Source organism: Triturus cristatus, chromosome 2_1 (genome assembly GCF_964204655.1).
Source record: "Triturus cristatus chromosome 2_1, aTriCri1.1, whole genome shotgun sequence".
NCBI lineage: Eukaryota > Metazoa > Chordata > Amphibia > Caudata > Salamandridae > Triturus > Triturus cristatus.
Genome location: NC_140581.1, coordinates 664,197,106 through 664,217,985, shown reverse-complemented (window position 1 = coordinate 664,217,985; position 20,880 = coordinate 664,197,106).

Genomic DNA, 20,880 nt, shown 5'->3' with positions numbered 1-20,880 from the left:
GCGCGTGCTTCATGGAGCCGTGATCCGATGTCCGCGACGTCGTCGGAGCTTTCCGGCGCGCGGAGCTTCAATGCTGAGGGTTCCTGAGCCCCCACCCTCGTCGCCAGTGTGACAACGGCTCTTCAGGGCCGCGGGGGTGACCGCATGGACAGCGCAGCGCACGGAGCTAGCGCGCTACAATACACCCATGCCAACAAACTGCGGTTGGAGAACCACGCCCCCGAGCGGGCGGCCCCCCCTGGCCCGCGGATGTGGTGTAACGACACATCAGAACACTAGACTGTGGAATACTACACTGTTTAAGCTGCATCACACCAAAACCAGGTTAGACCTAAATTATACAAAGTCTGTCTTGTATATATTATTTATCCAGGACAGACTTAATGTGCTGAGGCACTTTATAGATCTCTAAGTCCATACTGGGAATATTTCAAACCTGGGGTACATCAAAGGGACATTCAGTAACTTACAAACCTAAATGCGGCTTTAGCGGAAATATTTACAGTACCTATTTCTTCCCTAGAAATTATTAACGGGTAGATTTTGAAAAAAGACAGTTCTGTGCAATAATATTATCATGGTAATAGGTCAAAACCTTGGTATCTCAAAATGTCCCACAAGTAACCCCCATATAAAGCGGATGGTTCGATTTTTGCCTGGTAAGTATGCAGGAGGCTTGAAAGAGGGCCACCGCCTATGCTGAAATTGTAAAGTGGGCGTCTCTGAGTGACACTTCTCTGCACTGTTACATCATTATTAATCAGTGCACACTGATCCTCCGCACATTGTCTGAGGCCTAAATATTCAAAATGAATCACTGACTTCAAAGTGTTCAAAGTGAAGCATTTATTCCAAATATAAAATTTACCAATGTGGAATATTTTGCACTTTTCCTTCTTATTTTGTACTTCTTATTTTGACAGTACTGCTCAGAAGAGGACAATGTTTGAATGAAGGCTATTTCCGTGCGTTCTATCAGACCTGTGCCAGAGGTATTTAATAAACTTATTAGCTGTTTCCTATCCAGATATGGGACAACGGTGGATATTGGCAATAGCCAGGAAACGAGGGGCCTTTGCATTATGCTTTGGCAGACGGTTTACTCGTCACAATGTGACAGCCATCCCTTCGGCTTTATTACAAGGGCTACCCATCGCGGCGCGAATCAGTATCTCGTCTAGTAAACTCTAAATAAGGACCTACATTATGAATAAAAAGATTAAATGAGATGGGCGCTGTCCCTGTCGCAAGCCCCAGTGTATCTTAAACTCTTTGGTCGATTTGAACCTTTAGCCATACCTTATTTGGGCAAAATTGTCTGAGAGTAGTAGAAACAAGATCCATCGGTTAGGACGGAGTCTGGAGATTTATCAGAACGTCCTTGAACTTTCCCATATTGATATTGTCGAATGCAGCTTCCAGATGTACACAAGCTATAGTCTTCCTTTACACAGTTTTACATACTTATAAATAAGACACTAGTTAGTTTCATTCATTGCTCAGTTGTACTTATAGCTGGTCTGACATCCTCCTAGCTGTCCTCCAAAATACCTATTTCTACAATGACATCTTGTAACATATTACGCATAATCTTCCCAAAAAGATGTCCTATGTTATCTAACAATGATATAGGTCTGTAATTGCCTGGAGACACTTTGTCTCCCTTCTTATGTTCTGTTTTTTTGTCACTGCAGCTGTCGCAATACAATTATGTGAGTCTCACCGGGACCGGGGATTTGGCTCTGTCCACTTGTTGGTAGCCAGGAATACATATTTTGATTGGACAGAAGTTGTGTGCTTCCACAAAAAAGAGTTTGGACGTTTCAGTATCCGATTTAGTCCAGTCCTCTGCCTGTCTTCTTGCAGCCTGTCTCTGTTCTAAACCAACTTGTCATCTTCCATAAAGACAAAGCTAACAGTTAATGAAGTCGGAGCATTGGGGCACCGAAACACATATGAAATATGAGCCAATCCATGGTGCCCAACCCTTGCAGCCCAATACTATGAGGTCTAATTATGAGAGCCCTCCATCACTTTTGCACTGCGAAAAGTGGTATATGTGTGAATCCGCACTCTCAATCTGATTTATGAAGCCATAAAAATGCCACCCTGCATGGCTTTGAGTGGCCTCAAGAATCTTGAGTAAAGCAGTGCATTTATATATTGAGTATATTTGTCAAAAAGTATATTTAAAAAACTCTTAGCTCGCCTTACTTCATTTTGCGATCCTGAGCACGGGACACGGCGAACGCGCCGATCCGGAAGAGGCATATCACAGCCTTCTCCCTGAAAGCTGACAAGTTAACTTGAGGACCATACTTTTTGACAAATATACCCAATATATAAATGAAATATTCGTCCCATTGATTATTTCTATACACTTGAAAGGAATAAGAAACAATATGCGTGGAGACTTTGGAGTTTCTATTATATATACAACTAACATAACTAAAGCCTTAAAGATGTTACTTTGTAACGAAACATGTATCGGCTATTTTTTCCATCATTGCCAACTAAAGAGGCCACATGATCTTGACCTCCGTGGAAGCTTAAGGACTACTTACATTTTGGATGACATCCCCATTTGTTGATTGCATTGAAACTGTGGGTTTCTTTTTGGGGTAAAAAATCTTATGCAATACATAACATTGTACAGTATACTGACTCCTTGGTTTTGGTTTCCTGTGAGTCTACACATTGATTTTGGATGCTTTACTTTGTTCAAATTATGTGACAGTTTTTGACATAATAAGAGTGCCGGGGTATTATGTATTTAAGCTTTAAATGGGGGCTCCTTTGATCTCTCGTTGTCAGACACCAGTGGTAGTGGGGTGTCTTTGTTTGATTACCTTGAGGGGCACCGATACCTTTGATCTTTCCTATATACTGGGTTAAGTTAGTTACTCTTCTAAGATTGATGTGCATCCCTGATGAACCATCACTACCATTTGTGTGTTCATTACTCCTACTATAGCCCTGATACCGGTGTCACACTGCATCCCTGCATGTAAATTGCCTGTGCTGTTCTGTAGTGTGAAAGTTCCTGCTACTTCTTGCATAGAGTGAAGTGTGCTATTGGGAAACCATGATTGACCAGTGACCTTACTTAAAGCTCCGTAACGTTAATTACAGAAGTTTTTTTGGGTGGTTTAATTATCTAAGGTTGATGGACTGACTATTGACTACCTAATGACTACCTAATTTAGGGTTTGAGTGACAGAAGCTTACCGAGGTAATTGAGACTGAGTTGGCAGACAGCATAGGTATTTGCAAGAATGATGGAATCTCAATGTGGATGCAGACTTCTTCAGTTAGGGATAAAGTCACTACATAATAGTAACCAATGCTTTAAGAAGGATGAAAAAAGTGGGGTTTGGGTGTCTTTAAATGGGGCCTTTCCAAAGAATGCAACTAGGGATCTTTACAAGAGGCATGTGATGTGTCCTAAGTAATTAAGAGCGTGACTTAAAACATGTACATTAAAAACCCATGATTCACACAGCATGCCACCTGACCAGTATTTGAGTGTCTCTCTGTGAGTTTTCTATTATTGCAACCAGACAGTTAACACATTAGTGGACAAGCCAGATCTATTGACTATGCCAATGTTTGTTATAAATGGGAAGTATTGTTGCCTTAGTTCAGATGAAATCTTTCTGTATCGCATAATATGATTAAATAATATTGTCAAGGGTTTAACCCACATCTTCAAATTCATAAAGGTCTATCGGGACCATGTCAGGGCTAGGAGCTTTGCCTTTTCTCTGTGTCAAAAGAGCCTTTTGGACTTCCGATGGTTTTATGAAAGGGAGTTTGTGAGACCTGGCATCTTTTGGCATGATTTCCACTGTCTTTTTGCTTCTGAACTCCTGTTTTTGACTGTGTGCTGAACTTTGGTTTTGCTGGTTTTCGGACTCTGGGCACTTTACCATTGCTGATCATTGCTACTGCACATGTGCTCTGTGACTGAAATGTAATGGCATTTGGTTTCTCCATTATTGGCATATTTGATTTGCAAATAAATCCCTAGTACAGTGCACTACATGTGCCCAGGGCATGTAAATCAAATGCTACTAGTGGGCCTGCAGCACTGATTGTGCCACCCACGAGTAGCCCTTTAAACATGTCTCAGGCCTGCCACTGCAGAGCCTGTTTGTGCAGTTTGTGCAGTTTTAAACTGCCATATCGACTTGGCAAGTTCACCCATTTGCCAGGCCTAAACCATCCATTTTATTACATGTAAGGCACCCCTACGGTAGACCCTAGGCATCCCCATGGGCAGGGTGCAGTGTATTTAAAAGGTGGGACATGTGCTTTTAAGTTTTATATGCCCTAGTAGTGAAAAACTGCTAAATTCATTTTGCACTACAGCAAGGCCTATCTCCGCCATAGGGTAGCGTTGGAGCTACCTTGTACCACTTTACAAGTGTAACTTCCAATTGGGAGCAGATAGAAAATTTGAGTTTGGTGTCCCTGGACTCACAATTTAAAAACATCTTTTAGTGAAGTTTGTTTTTAAATTGCAGGTCTTAAAATGCCACTTTTAGAAAGTGGGAATGTTCTTACTTTAACCATTCTGTGCCCCTGTCTGTCCCTAGAATACCTGTCTGGGCTGGATGACAGCTGGACTTTGTGAATTCACTCTAGACAGTCACCCACAAAGAGAGCTGAGGTGTGCTCTGCATATCATGATGGCATATCACCTGGCTGATGAGCCTTCCTGAGCTAGAGTGGTGGGAGGAGTTGAGACTTACACATGAACCGGGCTGTGCCTGTTCCCTCACAAAGAGCTGCATACATCCCTGTAGTGTGTTTGGACCAGGCCAGGAAGGACAGGGTCTTGTGCACTACAAAGGCCTTTCTTTGAAGCCTCCCTACTTCAAAAGCTAATATGGGTATAGGCACTGGACCTCTGACAGCATATGCTCAGAACACTTCTGGATGAGGACATTCTGCCAGGAAGAAGAGCTGTTGTGCTGCCAGGAGGGACTGCCACTTTGCTGCTTGTTTTGCGGTGTTGGCCTGCTGTTTCTTGCCTGGGAGTAATATGACTGGTTTTTACTCTGCATCCTGCTTTCTACAGTTCTCCAAGGGCTTGATTTAGTTTGTTTCCAGTTGCTGAGGTGGAGTGGGCGTGAGAGGGTCAGGGGGAGTATGCGGGAGAGGGTCAGAAGGAGTGGGCAGGAGAGTGTGAGGGAGACTGGGCAGGAGAGGGTGAGGTAGCGTGGGCAGGAGAGCACCAGGGGGAGTGGGCAGGAGAGTGTGAGGTAGAATGGGCAGGAGAGGGTAAGGTAGAGTCAGCAGGAGAGGGTCAGGTGGAGTGGCAGGAGAGGGCCAGGGGGAGTGGGCAGGAGAGTGTGAGATAGAATGGGTGGGAGAGGGTGAGGTAGCGTGGGCAGGAGAGGGTCAGGTGGAGTGGGCAGGAGAGAGTCAGGTGGAGTGGGCAGGAGAGGGCTAGGGGGAGTGGGCAGGAGAGTGTGAGGTAGAATGGGCAGGAGAGGGTGAGGTAGAGTGGGCAGGAGAGGGTGAGGTAGAGTGGGCAGGAGAGGGTCAGGTGGAGTGAGCAGGAGAGGGACAGGGGGAGTGGGCAGGAGAGGATCAGGTAGAGTGGGCAGGAGAGGGTGAGGTAGAGTGGACAGGAGAGGGTCAGCTGCAGTGGGCAGAAGAGGGTCAGGTGGAGTTGGCAGAAGAGGGTCAGGTGGAGTGAGCAGGAGAGGGTCAGGTGGAGTGGGCAGGAGAGGGTCAGGTGGAGTGGGCAGGAGAGGGTGAGGTAGCGTGGGTAGGAGAGGGTCAGGTGGAGTGGGCAGGAAAGGGCCAGGTGCAGTGGGCAGGAGAGGGTGAGGTAGAGTGGGCAGGAGAGGGCCAGGTGGAGTGGGCAGGAGAGGGCCAGGTGGAGTGGGCACGAGAGAGCCAGTTGGCGTGGGCTCTTCCATACTGCCTACAAGTAGAAACCACTCACAGTTTCCCGCCACGAGAAATACCCGCTTAAACCGAAGCTTTTTAGGTTAAAAAAAAGTTCACCAAGTTGCAATTTTATGCACTTGTCGATTTCACACGATCCCAGCAGTGGTGTGTCTTCTAATGGACTTATTCCCGTGGTGTATAAAACGCACACTGTCCATACAGTTTATGCAATAGCAGTGAAGCCACATCTCTACGTTAGGCTAGCTGTGGGAATCACACAGAGGGCTGCTAATGAAGTCAGTTCCAGCGGGCCACAGTTGGCATGCACTTAGTTGAAAGTACGGTGCTTATTCCTGTATTAAAAATAAGTTAACTCCCGTGGATTCTTGGGCCACCTTTCCAAACTGAACACAGAACTTTCAAGAAAAGCATCTTTAACCTCTGGTGAAGTCATTTCAGAAGGAGTTTGAGGCCATCTCGAAAGTTTTACATGTATTGTAAGAGAGTTTCGAAGGACAAAATATATGTACCTTTTGTACAAAAACATTACCTTGCCTTTTGTACAAAAACATTACCTTGCATGTAGGGCTCCCAATATTTGATTATTTGCTGCAGTACACTCCGTCATTGCTTGGAATTTGAGTTTTTGGTAGCTAGAACTCAGAATATTCTCCTGAATATTCTTGGAGGAGAGCCACTGCCGCGAAAGTGAAAGTAATGGCCAGCGAGGAGGAAGAGATAAGAAGGGCAGATGGTGGCTGCGCCCGTGCACGTGCACATGCACGCAAGCTTCATGCCAAGAAAAGCTTGTGGGTAGCACTTTGAAAAGCCCCTTAGTAAAATTCGAGCAACAGCGGATGCGCTGCTGTAGAGTCGACCTAAACAGTGGACACCTAACATGCTGCTTGAGCGAGACATTTATATCTACCACACACTTGCTGCCTGGGACAAGACTATCCGCCCAGTTTAGGCTGCATTCTTTCCTGTTTGTTTAGCCGCGGTGTTAGTATTGTTTGGTTGGGAGAAGGGGTGAGCGAGACCAAGGAGACCAACCATCCGTAAATTTCACGGACCGCCGGTTATTTGGGTCTCTTGTCCGTGAGCCATTCTTTCACGGACGCCTTTTGTCCGTAATTTCAGACACTGAAGCGAGCTGACCCCTGCAAACGGCCTGAGAGTTTTGTAACTTTCACTGTAGGGGCCTGCTCACGCTCCTGCTGTGAATTCAATGGCCTGCAGCAGCCCCTGCACAACTCAGCACAGACTGCTATTAGCCCATTATTATTCTGTATGTCGGCCTAATTATCAAATACAGAATGGTAATGGGCAGTGACAGGATAACCTCAAAGGGCACCATGACAGCCAAAGCCTACATGAACACCCTCTCTCCTCATGCTCTCCCACCCCCCCTCCAGTGTCAGACTCTCAAGACTATAATAAGCTCCACAACATCAGCAACAACTGTGCTGATACCTGGAAGAGACAGAAATGCAAGTGAGGCGCAAAAACAGATGCTTAGGATCCGTTATCCATTTACACTCTGACCACACAACAGCAGTACAACAGAGCACTATCAAGATGTCTGAACCAGCCTCCTTAATGGTGCAACTTGGGCATCTCAGCAGATCTGACAAGTGCAAGGGCGCCGTGGCACTTGATATCAGCAGTGCCAAAAATCACCCCACGGCAGCCACACTGTAAAATGTTGCAGTGCAAAGGTGCATATCAGGAACATCAATGCAACAACTCAGAAATTGCAGCAGTGCCCCAAAACAACAACAGTGACTACAAAACTGCAGCTTTGTAACATCTCGTCCAATAAGTGATTGAACTGGAGATTGTATCTCAGTCGGTGGAGTTAGCAGAGAGGAGAGGGTGAGGTGGGACTCAAGCTGCTTCCATCAGTCATATGAAATACCACAACAATACCTGCACAGTTGCTCAAAGCTGCATGCATACCGTGAAAACAGTGAAGTCCACGATTTTCGCAACTTAATGTGAACTTATTTTGACTAGTGCTTATGTTGGTTGTCTATTTACGTACTTATATACTATTGAGCGACCTCCTCTGATGTGTCTGTAAAACTTATCTTTTGTCTCGAATTTTTGTTCTGAATTTTTACATTCTGTCCTGAATTTTTGTCCTGAATTTGGACCCTTTGTCCTGAATTTTTACACTCACTGTCCTGAATTTGTACTCATGCCAGTTGGTCACCCTAGACGGGGGCAATAAGTGCTGGGCGGTGAAGTGCGCCAAAGACGGAAACATTTGAATTATGGGCTGTTGCTGATGAAGAAGAGCGGTGCGCAGGATGGGCGAGGTAGATAGTGAGAAAGGGGAAGAACTGAAAAAAGAGAAAAAAGAGCCAGATTAAGAGCTGGTGTTAACAGTGCTTGATATGTGAAACAATTTGTGGCAGGGCCCTCCTTAGGAGGCAACCTCACACTGCCCTTTGCCCCTGCCAGTGTTGCCAACACAGCACCAACACAACTTATAATAATCACACTCCCATAAGTGTGACAATTCAGACTCTTCCACGCCCCGAAGCTATAAGAATAGCTTGGACCAAGGTATTAGTCACTTGTTATGGATTTTCAATTAATAAACAACAGCTGTTGTGCTCACCACTAAATCAGGCAAACAGTGCCACCATGTGGCAGACAGCCATAAGTGCCGGTGTGGGCAATTAAGTGCCAGTGCTGTGCAGGAAAACCACTGGCACAAATTAAGCACTGGGTGTTCAGGAGGAGAAGAAGGAAAGCCCATGGAAAAGTGATGTGGCTGGTGATACTGGAATGGATGAGACCAGACGTAGAGCCTGTGAGAAAGATGGGGCGATAGGAGGGAGGAATGAAAGGAACCACAGGAAGTGGTGCCCAGAGGAGGCAGGTAGCTCACGGCACCAGAGAAGCTGCTGCAGGGCGGAGAACTGTCAGAACGAGCCCACCGTACAGAAGGGTGTGCTTAGCACCGGAGCCCTGCTTATGCAGGTCTCCATGACCTTGTTATTGTCTCAGGTCCAGTGCCAGCTCGCCGAGACAGGTAAGCAGGTGGCACATGCAGTTAGCTGGCAGAGAAACGTTTCCCTTGCTTCCACTATACCATAGAACACATTTGGAACTGGTTCAAGCAGTAAGTTTGTCGAAGGCTCAACGTTTGGCTCTAGTCCAGTAGTACACTTTACAAATAATCGACGAAAAAGATAATTTGATAATTAAACGTGGCAACCACATTACAGCCCGCTTTCAGCGCTGTTGAGAAGGCCACGTGCGCAGTTAGACAAGCTTCACATTCTAACAAACCACATACCTTCTTCTGTGCCAATATGTACGTTTCTAGCGTGGGGCGCAATGAAAAGGATAATTTACGTAATAGGGCGAGTTGCTTGTCAGGTCGAGAGTGAGTGTGAGTCACGCCCCTGGCTTTTTGCACCGCTGCCCTGGCACAGCAGTGTTGGTACAGCACATACACTGGGTAGGCTGAGTGTAGATTTTATGAGAGCACAAAGCTGTTTTTAGCTGTAAATTATTTGTCACTTGCAAAAATGATTTCTGCTTCACCTGAGTATTCATGTAAACCTCAAAAAGATCCATGGAGCCGTTTCTGATCGGTCACCATTTTTATACGTGTGGCAGTATTGTAAAGTCACATGAATTTGCGCATCTGCTTTTAGCACTAAACCATGCACACCCAAGACAGGAATGGAGACCTCTTAAATGGATTGTTGTTAGGCCAACAACATTCATGCAAAGGCGCATATTACATTTACATATCTGTGCCTGTGGTTAAAAACAGGAAGAGCTTTGAGAATTTAAGGAATTCATAGCACATTCTGCACTCTGTTTATCAGATCAATAGTTCAATAACCCTAGAGCCATAGCTCCAAAAATATCTCGCTGTTTTGCAAAAACTCACAGAAATGTACATGCGTTTTAAATAGTAACGGTTTTAATGAAAAACGGTTAAACTTTTTACATCATTATAGAAGGGTTTATTTCCGGCTGTAGTGCCGAAGTAATCTAAGAGGTTTTTTTAACCCTTTCACTGCTGGGATGTTTGTGCATCTCTGTGCTGGCGCTTTTTGTTTTTAACAGTACTGGCATTATGTTGTTTAAACACATGTTCCTCTTTGGTTTCTCAGTATACACATACAAACTGTATTTTTTCGACATATTCAGAGGTGAGTATTGTAGCATACTGCACACCAATATTTAATTGAAGCCTGAAGATATAATGAAAAAAACAAAAGTTACACATTTTCTCAAAATATTCCTGTATTTATGAATTGGACAAGTACAAATCTCAGAACTCTGATCAAGGAATATTTCCCAGAATGTCTGGAGTCTGGCAAAACTAAACATTTCTGAGATTTCTTAGGGAATATAGTTAGTAATGTGCACAATCAATTATAAAATGTGCAGCAGCATCACTGTTTATGGTACACTGTTCATTTGATTAAATATATCAAAGTCAGGAGTTTCTCAAAAGATAAATGTTTTAGAGTTTCTAATTCTAAACGAGCCAAGGAATCTATTTGTGCGCGGCAAACCTCCCTTGTCCTGACTGGCTCACTGGTACAGCACCCTAAACATGACATTTCTCATTTTTTTTTAGCATTTTGTTTCCGACAAATGGTAATTCGATTCCGTCACCTTCACGCAGGAACATATCTGTGCCATGGCTTGATCCCATGTATGTTTTCTGGGTGTGCTGGGTTTGTGTGCAGGGGTTCTCTGAGATTTAGGAGGCCAGAGGTGATAAACTGGGTGCTGGATATTTAGAGAATTGGAAAGCAACTGAAAACAAAATGCCAATGTAGAGTTTCTGTTTTTGGTCACAGGTATCACCCTTGGGCAAAATTGAAACATATCAGAAGGATATTTTTGCAGCTTCAGGACATCCTAAGGTTTGTAATTCTGGGTGCCAGATCTCTCCCTCCCTTTTTGTCTGCCTGGTAAAATGAGCTGAACATGAATTTTGTAGGATTTTTTGCATTTTTTGTAAGACAATAGCAGCTCCCTCTGATCTCTGTGGCACAGAAACATTTCTCTGCCAAGTCTTGACCCCAATCTCTATTCCTCTGGGACTCCTAAGCTTGGGGTGTAGCATCCTCTCCAGCCAGGATACTCGTAAATAAATACGCCACACACGGAGCTTGCGCTTACACGTCTTTAGCGCATGGGTACTCACAAACTTTTTGTCGGGGCCAAAATTACAGTGTGGTTTGTGGCCGAGGGCCGCACTGGTAGGGGTGGGGTCAGTGTGGCTGGGGGGGGCGGCATCAGTGGAGGGGCGGGGTTAAAGTAAAAAAAAATCAAACCCGTTTCGAAACAGACAATGTGACAATGCTGTATTTCAAAAGCAGATGTAACTACAAAGAGCATATTTTGATAATACATTTTTATTAGCAGACAATAGCAATCTTAAGAGGCATTGCATAGCTTCATACACACTTTGACCCCAATTCATCACGGTCTCTCTCTCACTCTCTCTCTCTCTCTCTCTCTCAGTCAGTCTCTTTCTCTCTGTCAGTCAGTCTCTCTCTCTCTGTCAGTCTCTCTCTCTGTCAGTCTCTCTCTCTCTCTGTCACTCAGTCTCTCTCTCTCTCTGTCAGTCTCCCTCTCTCTCTCTGTCAGTCAGTCTTTCTTTCGCTTAGTCAGTCAGTCAGTCTCTCTCTCTCTCAGTCTCTCTCTCTCTCAGTCAGTCAGTCTTTCTCAGTCAGTCTCTCTCTTTCTGTTAGTCAGTCTCTCTCCCAGTCGATCAGTCTCTCTCTCTCAGTCAGTCTCTATCTCTCTTTCAGTCTCCATCTCAGAGAGTCAATCTCTCTTAGTCAGTCTCTCTCTCAGTTAGTCAGTCTGTCAGTCAGTCTCTCTCTCTCAGTCAGTCAGTCTCTCTCTCTCAGTCAGTCAGTCCCTCTCTCAGTCAGCCTCAGTGAGTCAGTCTCTCGCTGAGCCAGTCAGTCTCTCTCAGTCAGTCTCTCTCTTTCTGTCAGTCTCTCTTACAGTCAATCAGTCTCTCTCTCTCAGTCAGTCAGTCAGTCTCTCTCTGTCAGTCAGTCTCTCTCTCTCTCTCTCTTAGTCGGTCAGTCAGTCTCTCTATCTCTGTCAGTCTCTCTCTCTCTCAGCCAGTCAGTCTTTCTCAGTCAGTCTCTCTCTTTCTGTTAGTTAGTCTCTCTCCCAGTCGATCAGTCTCTCTCTCTCAGTCAGTCTCTATCTCTCTGTCAGTTTCTATCTCAGTCAGTCAGTCTCTCTTAGTCAGTCTCTCAGTCAGTCAGTCAGTCAGTCTCTCTTTCTCAGTCAGTCTCTCTCTCTGAGTCAGTCAGTCCCTCTCTCATTCAGCCTCAGTCAGTCAGGCTCTCGCCCAGTCAGTCAGTCTCTCTCAGTCAGTCTCTCTTACAGTCAATCAGTCTCTCTCTCTCAGTCAGCCAGTCAGTCTCTCTCTTAGTCAGTCAGTCTCTCTGAGTCAGTCTCTCTCTGAGTCAATCTCTCTCTTTCTGTCAGTCAGTCTCTCTCCCAGTCAGTCAGTTTCTCTCTCAGTAAGTCAGTCTCTTAGTCAGTGAGTCTCTTGCTCTCTCTGTCAGTCTCTCTGTTAGTCAGTCTCTCTCTGTCAGCCTCTCTCTCTCTCTCTCTCTCTCTCTCTCTCTCTCTCTCTCAGTCTCTCTCGCTATCAGTCTCTCTCTTTCTCTCTCTCAGTCAGTAAGTCACTTTACCTCAGTCAGTCTCTCTCTAACTCAGTCAGTAGCTCACTCTCACAGGCAGTCAGTCAGTCTCTCTGTCAGTCAGTCTCTCTCTGTCAGTCAGTCTCTCTCAGTCAGTCTCTCTCATAGTCAATCAGTCTCTCTTCCTCAGTCAGTCAGTCTCTCTCTTAGTCAGTTAGTCTCTCTGAGTCAGTCTCTCTCTGAGTCAGTCTCTCTCTTTCTGTCAGTCAGTCTCTCTCCCAGTCAGTCAGTTTCTCTCTCAGTCAGTCAGAGTCTTAGTCAGTCAGTCTCTCTCTCCCTCTCTAAGTCTCTCCCTCTATCAGTCTCTCTCTTTCTCTCTCTCAGTCAGCCAGTCTCTCTACCTCAGTCAGTCTTTCTCTACCTCAGTCAGTCTCTCACTCTCTCAGGCAGTCAGTCAGTCTCTCTCTGTCAGTCAGTCTCTCAGTCAGTCAGTCTCTCTCTACGCTCTCTCCTCTCTCTCTCCACTCACCACTCTCTTTCCTGCGCTCCACTCTGTCTCTCTCTCCACTCTCTCTCTCTCTCTTTCTCTCTCTCTCCTCTCTCCACTCTGGCTCTCTCCACTCTCTCTCTCTACTCTCTCTCTCTCCACTCTCTCTCTCTACTCTCTCTCTCTCCACTCTCTCTCTCTCTCTCTGGGGGGCCATGGGTACATTACCTGCAAGGTCCGCGGGCCAACAAGGAAGGCCTGCCGGGCAGCTGGCGGCCCGCAGGCCATATTATGAGTACCACGGCTTTAGCGTGTCACTGTAAACTCAACGTTATTAACATGAACTCTATTCACTACCCCCGAACACTTACGTCATAGTTTTACAGAGTCCATCAGGAACCAAAAGGGTCTCGTCATCGCTAACTCACAAAACACTACATGGGGTATAAATCATAAGTGGTTTTCAGTGGGTTCATGGTGACCACAGACAGCAGAGTGGGTGCAGTTGGGAAAACTGGAAAGTAATTCAAAACGTAATGATGGCTTAGAGCACTTGTCTTTTGACCATAGATGTGACCCCTGGGCTGTAAGGAAACAAAATCATATATTTTTAACATCTACTCTTGTTAAAGGTTCTATTGCTTGTTGACAAACCACCTGCTGTTCGGAAGATTACGCCAAACTTGACATTAGCATTTTTTCCCACCTGGATCCAGCACATTTGGGAAATTTGGAAAGCAGCTGAAATCAAAACCTTTGGTTAGGGCACTTTTTTAAAGATATCACTCGTGATCTGGATGGAAACTCACCACAACCATATATTTTTAAGATCCAGAAATGGTTAGGTTACTATCTCTATGTGCTAAACCTCCCTTGCCTTGACTGGTTGGCTTCAGCAATGCCATGAATATCTTTTTTGTTGGATTCGCAGCAAGTTTTTTTCCCCCAAATCATGGCAATTTTCTTCAGTCTTCCTCACAAAGGAAGACATCCCAGCCAAGGATTGACCTACATCTGTGGTCCTCCAGCTAGCTGAGTATGAGGGTAACAGACTTGCATGGGTGTTCAATTGATTTGACAAGGCAACTACACACTAATCACAAGAGATTGTTTTTGATGGAGAATCTTTTCTAGGGGATGTCTACAGTATGTGGGCCCGGGATCATCTAACACCCATTGAAAGTAACTAACTACAGACATTTCCAAAATGTAGAGAACTAGGGCAATCCGTAGTGATGTGGCTTATATGAATCCCAAAATGTTTAATTACCCAGAATGCCCTAAAAATGTTGAAGTGTTGACAGAAAAATCACAATTTCATAATTATTCTTTGACAGAAATCTCCAGGATCTCTGGCAAATTGTAAACATCCGAATGTCCAATGCTCCCACAATTCTCCTAGTACAAAGGGTACCCAACATATTGCATGAAAAAGGAATGGTAAAAAACCATAACCATGTGAAGACCACATTAACAGGACACTGTCTTCATATGGTCCCAACTTTAGCTTTTTCCTGACTCACCCACATGTGATACTATTTTAAATGATAGAAGTCATCTCTGGATGACAGGACATTTATTATTTATCACAAATTGCAGAGCATTTTGGCACAGAAATATGAGGTAATTCTTGCTTTTTATACAAAGTTGGATGGTTGCAGGGTATTCTGGGTACAAAAATATGGTGGCATCCACACAGGCCAGAGCATTCAGGAGTCCTACGTTTTCAGTTGTGAAATGTAGTTTTTCAGAAATGCCTAGGTTTGGTAGTTTTACCTGACAATATCACAGCTGCCCACATCCACAATAAAAATGACCCCAGTTCCAAGCTTCTTTCTCGTGCTTTCCATAGTGCTTTCCATAGCCGTATTCTAATCCCTCTCCCGACTCAAAAAATAGGCTCATCCACACATGAGGGGAACCGTTTTAACTGGGAGACGTCTGGGAAGTGAGAACATCCAGTGTCTGGCCCCTTTCTGGAGCACAGACACACAGATCTCTGCCCAGCACCACTCAGGAGGTAAACTGGAAGTAATATTATGTCCATCTACGTGCCTTTAAAGGATCTTAGATTTTCTCTGTGCTAGATATAGGACATTTCTAATCTTAAGGCAAGAAAAGGAGGCAATGTAATGCAAAAGTGTAAAGTCATTTCAGGACACTACCTGCTGTGTGTACTGCTGCCATCAGGTAGAAGGTCCTGAAGGTAGGAGATCAAGACCAATCCACAGCCCTAGGATATCCTCCAACCTCAAGACAACACAGAAGACGTTAGACGTCATTGTGCCCTGAACGCCGGCAGATGCAATCATCATCCCAACTCAGCTAGTTAGGGTCGGGGAAGTGACTGGGTTGTAAGACCTTGTGAAATAGATTAAGAGCTGATTAGAAAATGTCCACCTAACATGGTAAGTCCTAGAAAAGTATTACTTCACACAAGCAACAACACGCAAAGAAGAAAATGAGGGAAAATAAGGACATAGGATCGAACTGCAGACCATCTCGATTTCTGCTGAGCTGTAAAACGTTGTCCCATCTGTGGCAACAACAGCTCAGAAATGGTCAGAGCCCTAATATCTGATGCCCTTCTATAAGAGGTAAGACAAAGTAAAGTCAAAAGCTTAGGAGAAATATTCTTTAGGAAAAGAGAATAATGAAGGGAACTCTCAAATGAAAAGGAGAGACCCAGAGAAAGGTCCCAGGGTGAACAGCATCAGGAAACGGGAGTCCTCTTGAAGCGAATGCCCTTCATGAGATGCCAAACCAGAGGATTGCTACTGATGGAAATGGAATTCCAGAGAGGCAGGTATGCAATAACCGCCAGCGGTTTATATTGCACAGCACATAGGACAAATCTTTAGTAAAAACATCTGACTGGAAATTCACAAGGACGTAGAAGAAGCATCAAGGGGATTCAGACCACAACCCATGCACCGACAAAGCCAAGCTGACTAGGCAGTAATGTTGGCAACTCTGGTTTGTGAAACCCATGGTTTGTTGATTGAGTTGTCAACAATTCCAGAAAGGCTTGCCATCATGGGAATCCCCCCAGTTTATGCATGCAAGGAGGCAGAGGCGCAACTAAGCCAAATTTCGGGGGGGGGGGGGCTAAGAAAAAATTTCAGGGGGGCTTAATCTTTAAGCAAAAGGCAGAGTGGAGCTGATTTCGGGGGAGGGGGGCTGAATCTTTAAGCAAAAGGCAGAGTGGAGCTGCAGGGGCTCTCAGAAGGGGTGAAACAACAGCGAGGCCTCATTAACATGCGAATGGTCTTTTAAAGACCTGTGAAGTGCTCGGGTGCGGCTGTGTTTGTACCCGGGAAGCTGTCTCATCCCGGGCTGCCACACACGACGGGGGGAGCTGAAGCCCTTTGAGTCCAATGGGTGTTGCGCGCCTGCAAGGAGGTGCATGTGACCTTGAAAAACCAGGTGATGCGCAAGAATATCCAGACTCTGAAGGTGTGAGTCACAAAAAAACACAGACTGCAAATAAAGTGGGTTAACAACTCTATATGAGGGAACTGATAACCCATTAGAGCCATGTAAGGGTTACTATAGTGACAAAGTATAGCTATGGAATGAAGCTGCCAGTACCCATGCTAGGATGGCCATCGTATCATATGTCAATATCAGCAATTCATGGCCTCAGACAGCAGGTGCAGAATGCTGTCTCGGGATCTGAGCTCTGAGCTCCCATAGTTTCAGAGTACAAGGATGCTGAGTAAGCCCCGTTCCTGTTCTCTCTATATATAAACGAGTTAGAACAGGCTTTGTGTAAATTGAATGTTGACACCCCTAGAGTAGGTTCCCGACCGGTCCCTGTGTTGTTGTATGCCGATGATGCGGTACTTTTAGCTCGCACACCTAAAGGCCTCCAGTGTTTATTAGATGGGTTTGTTAGTTTTATGGCCAATTGAGATTTATCTGCAAGTCTATCTAAGTCTTACGTTTTACTGGTTGGGCCTAAACCTTGCAAAGAGTTTTCATATAAAATAGGCACACACAAAATGGAAAAGGTTAAGACATTTTCTTACCTGGGACTCCTTTTTGATGGGCTTTTAAATTTTAAATTTTTAATTGAAGAGCGATGCTCAAAATTAGTGGCAGCCACAGGGGCAATAATGAGTTACGGGCGCAGGCTGGGTAGGTGGTCTCCAGAACAAGTAATGCACCTATATGGCTCAATCTGTTGCCCCAAAGCAATGTATGGGGCAGAAGTTTGGGGCTATGTAAACACCCAGCAAATACAGATTGAGGAGAACAAGTTTCTGAGAAAGATCCTCCAAACCTCCCAAAGTATATCGGCCTATATCAGCCATGCCGAATTGGGAAGGGTATACATGGAAGACCTGATTAAGATCAGACCCCTTATGGCCTGGTTGAGAATCTGGACTAACACAGAGGCAGATCTGAGCAGACAAATAATAAGAGACTGCTTGAACAGAGATAAGGGAATGTTCATCCCGTGGTTGAATTATGTAAGGACTGCTCTGGAGGGACTGGGTTGTAGGGATCTTTTTTATAATCCAATAATAATAATCCCTGAGGACAAACCCAGAATTAAAAGAATTTTCTATGAAAAAAAGAGTGCAGGTAGAGCGGCACTCGAAGAATGTAAGCCCACAGTCTCTGCACACAGAATGATAAAGACAGTAGACGGAATGGAACCGTATCTCGACCTTATGTGTAATGCCCAAGACAGGTTCCTAATTACTCGTTTCAGGTTTAACCTTCTACACCATCCGTTGGCTGACCCTACTGGTTTTACAGTTACAGTTGAACAGAAGGGTACCTGCGGCTGCGACAATAGGTCTCCGCAGGATACCCTTCATTTTGTTTTATTATGCCCTTTTTATTCGGTACCCAGACGCAGATTTTTAATAAGGATTTTTAAACAAATGAAGTTTAGACACGCTAAGGTTGCTCTTTTATATTTACAAAGGTCTGAGAACCCTCTAACACTGGCCTGTATTTTAAACTTTATTAAAGTGGCGTTAAGACTTAGGAACACTAGGGGCCAACCCTGAACGAACTGCTATTAAATGAATTTTGTGTATCCATTGTATATGAAATGATTTGAATGATGTTTGTTTTTAATGTTTTCTTGTACTTTTATGATATTTTTTAAATATCGAATAAAGAATTTGACTTGACTTGACTTGAGTAAGCCAGGTATGAAGGCGTAAGGAGGATGGAATCCACTGATGTACCAAATGTGAGGTGGATCAATGAGAGTAGACTGAAAGGCCATAGTCCGAGTCTGTGACAAGACATGAATGCAGTTAGGTGGCCACATACATACACAAGGTCATAACAGGAGAGAATTTCAGCAGATACCAAACCTGTATGCACGTGACTGTGTTTGAGGGAATAACAGATCCAATAAACACTATAAGACTAGAAAAGCGGGGGTAGAGGGGCGTAGGAAAAGAGACAGATGCACAGGGAATGTGCGAGAAGAGGAGAGGGGGTTAGGCACACAAAGCCATACCATGTGTACAGAATACAATGTGTACAGAATACAACGAAGTCACCAGCAGAGAGGCAATGGGCAACGCCTGTTGCTAGAAAAGGAGCACCAGAGTAAATCGGCTTCATTTTTTAATAGGAATAATCGGCGGCACATTTGTTAATGTTGTTTATTTGTGGAACTGGAAAAACCGGTCTGAACGCATATGCTAAGTAGTGTGAATTCTGCAATATCTCCCGGGCCCCACCCTTGGCCGAACAACAAGTTGGTAGCATAAACGATGAGTTCTCAGGAAGTAACAGCACGTTAACCAAATTCCTTAATCCAGTGCCCGGGGCTACCACGTGATCAGACTTCGTCAAATGTCACGCGCATTCCGCCTGCAGAGCACGGGTAAATATATCCCGGCTTCCGAAACAGGATACCATTGTCCTCAGACAGAGATTAAAATGCAGCCTATTCCTTTGATATTCTGAACGCTTGGGAAAGAAATATAACCCCAGAGGTGAGTCATCCCAGCCACCACCCAGGCAATGGCTCTGGGGATGGGGAGCTACCTGTACAGAGGACCCTGCGAGGAGGGAGGGACCTGCGGCCTGATGTGCTGGCCAGAGCGCTCAGGCGGGCATAATGAATTCCCTCGGCTGTCTTTTCCTTTTTCTTGGCAGCTTGGTACTCAGGAACATCTTAAGGATTTTGGGAGCCCTAGGCCACGCGTATTTTGGGAGCCCCTGTTCGGAGCAGTTTTAATTTGTGATCCAATTTCAGTTCTTTCATGCCTTGTTGGACCGAAGTCACTGACAGTGGACACACACACTCCTCCAAATTCTAAATGTGTTTACATCTAATATACAGGGATAGTGATGTTCGTTTTCAATACTGTAACACAGCAGCAGCTCTCTAATATTACTGGAAATAATCTCTGTGACACCCTCCCATTTCTCATGTCAGGTCCTGTTTTAATAAAAAAGAAACATTTTTATGGATTTTGCATGACACATAAACACATTTCTCTGAAAAAGGTCTGCAATTGACTCACATATCATCCATATTAAAAATAAATTATAGGAAAACGGTATTTAAAACAATCTGTTTAAAAAGTATTCCAAGTCATTGGGATAGGACTCTTCAGAACAGCTGGCTCTTGGGTCCCTGAAAGACTGGGGCCTTGGGCCAGAGCCCACTTTACCCAAGCCTTAAACATCTATGGAGCAGATTTACAACTAAGTAACGCAGCACGGTGCAGCAAGTCATTTTGCTGCGCCGTGCTGCGTTAGTTTGGAAAGCACAGAGATGCGACATATTTACAAGAATGTCGCATCTCTGTGCTTTCTCTGTGCTGGCGCACAAACTGCAGCCATGCGCTGGCGCAGGCACCCTTGCACCATGGTGCAAGGATGCCTGCGTCGTGGGGAGATTGTTTTTTGTGCAGGAAGGGACACCTTCCTGCACAAAAACAATCACAAGAGGCTTTTTCCTCTTTCAATGCGTGCTGTAGAATGCATCACGCATTGAAAGAGGAAAAAAACAAGGAGAAATGAAAACATTTCTCCTCTTTGCGCCTCGCTACGCCACCTCTAGGGTGGCGTAGCATTCACATGCATCTCCAGATTTACGATTTTTCGTAAATCTGGAGATGTGTCTTGTTCCATGGGTGTTGCGTGGCAACACCCACAGCAACACCCATGGAACGCCGCTTCAACGCACAGTGCTGCGTGTGAAGGCGCCATATTTACGAGGAGAGGAAAAGTCACTCAGGGTGGCTTTTCCTCTCCTTGTAAATATGGAGGAGCCCCATGCCCCATCACGAAAAGTGACATAGTGGTGGCGCAGGGGGCTTGTAAATCTGCCCCTATGTTGGTACTAACAGTCTCGTGCAAGAAGGGGAAAACAAAACTGCAAGAACCAGGCAACAAAGAAATCTCAGAATTAGAGGTCTCACAGACTGGCTTGGGACATTGTGAGAGTTTGTGAGCTCTGGGAACAGCGGTTTTCATTTCACCAAATGCAGCGTCACATTCGTTTGCCATGAATACAATTCTCAATTGAGAGGTGACAAATGATTCGGTCGTCTTAGAGCCTGCATAAAAGATGATTTCTACTAACCTTCCCAATTAAGAAAAATGATGCTTAATGGCGAACGGTGCAGTAAAGCCGCAAACGATGCTGAGAATGTTAATCCTATAATCAAATAAATATGTTGGAAATAATTTCAACCCCCGCTCTACATGAACGGTCATACAAACTATTTCAAATTCCCTGCTTGAAAAATCCTCCTTATGGTATGAGTAGAAGTGACCTTTACGGGCATGTTGAAAAGCTAGAACAGAAGTTGCGCACTCAAAATTTCTCCAGGTCAATAA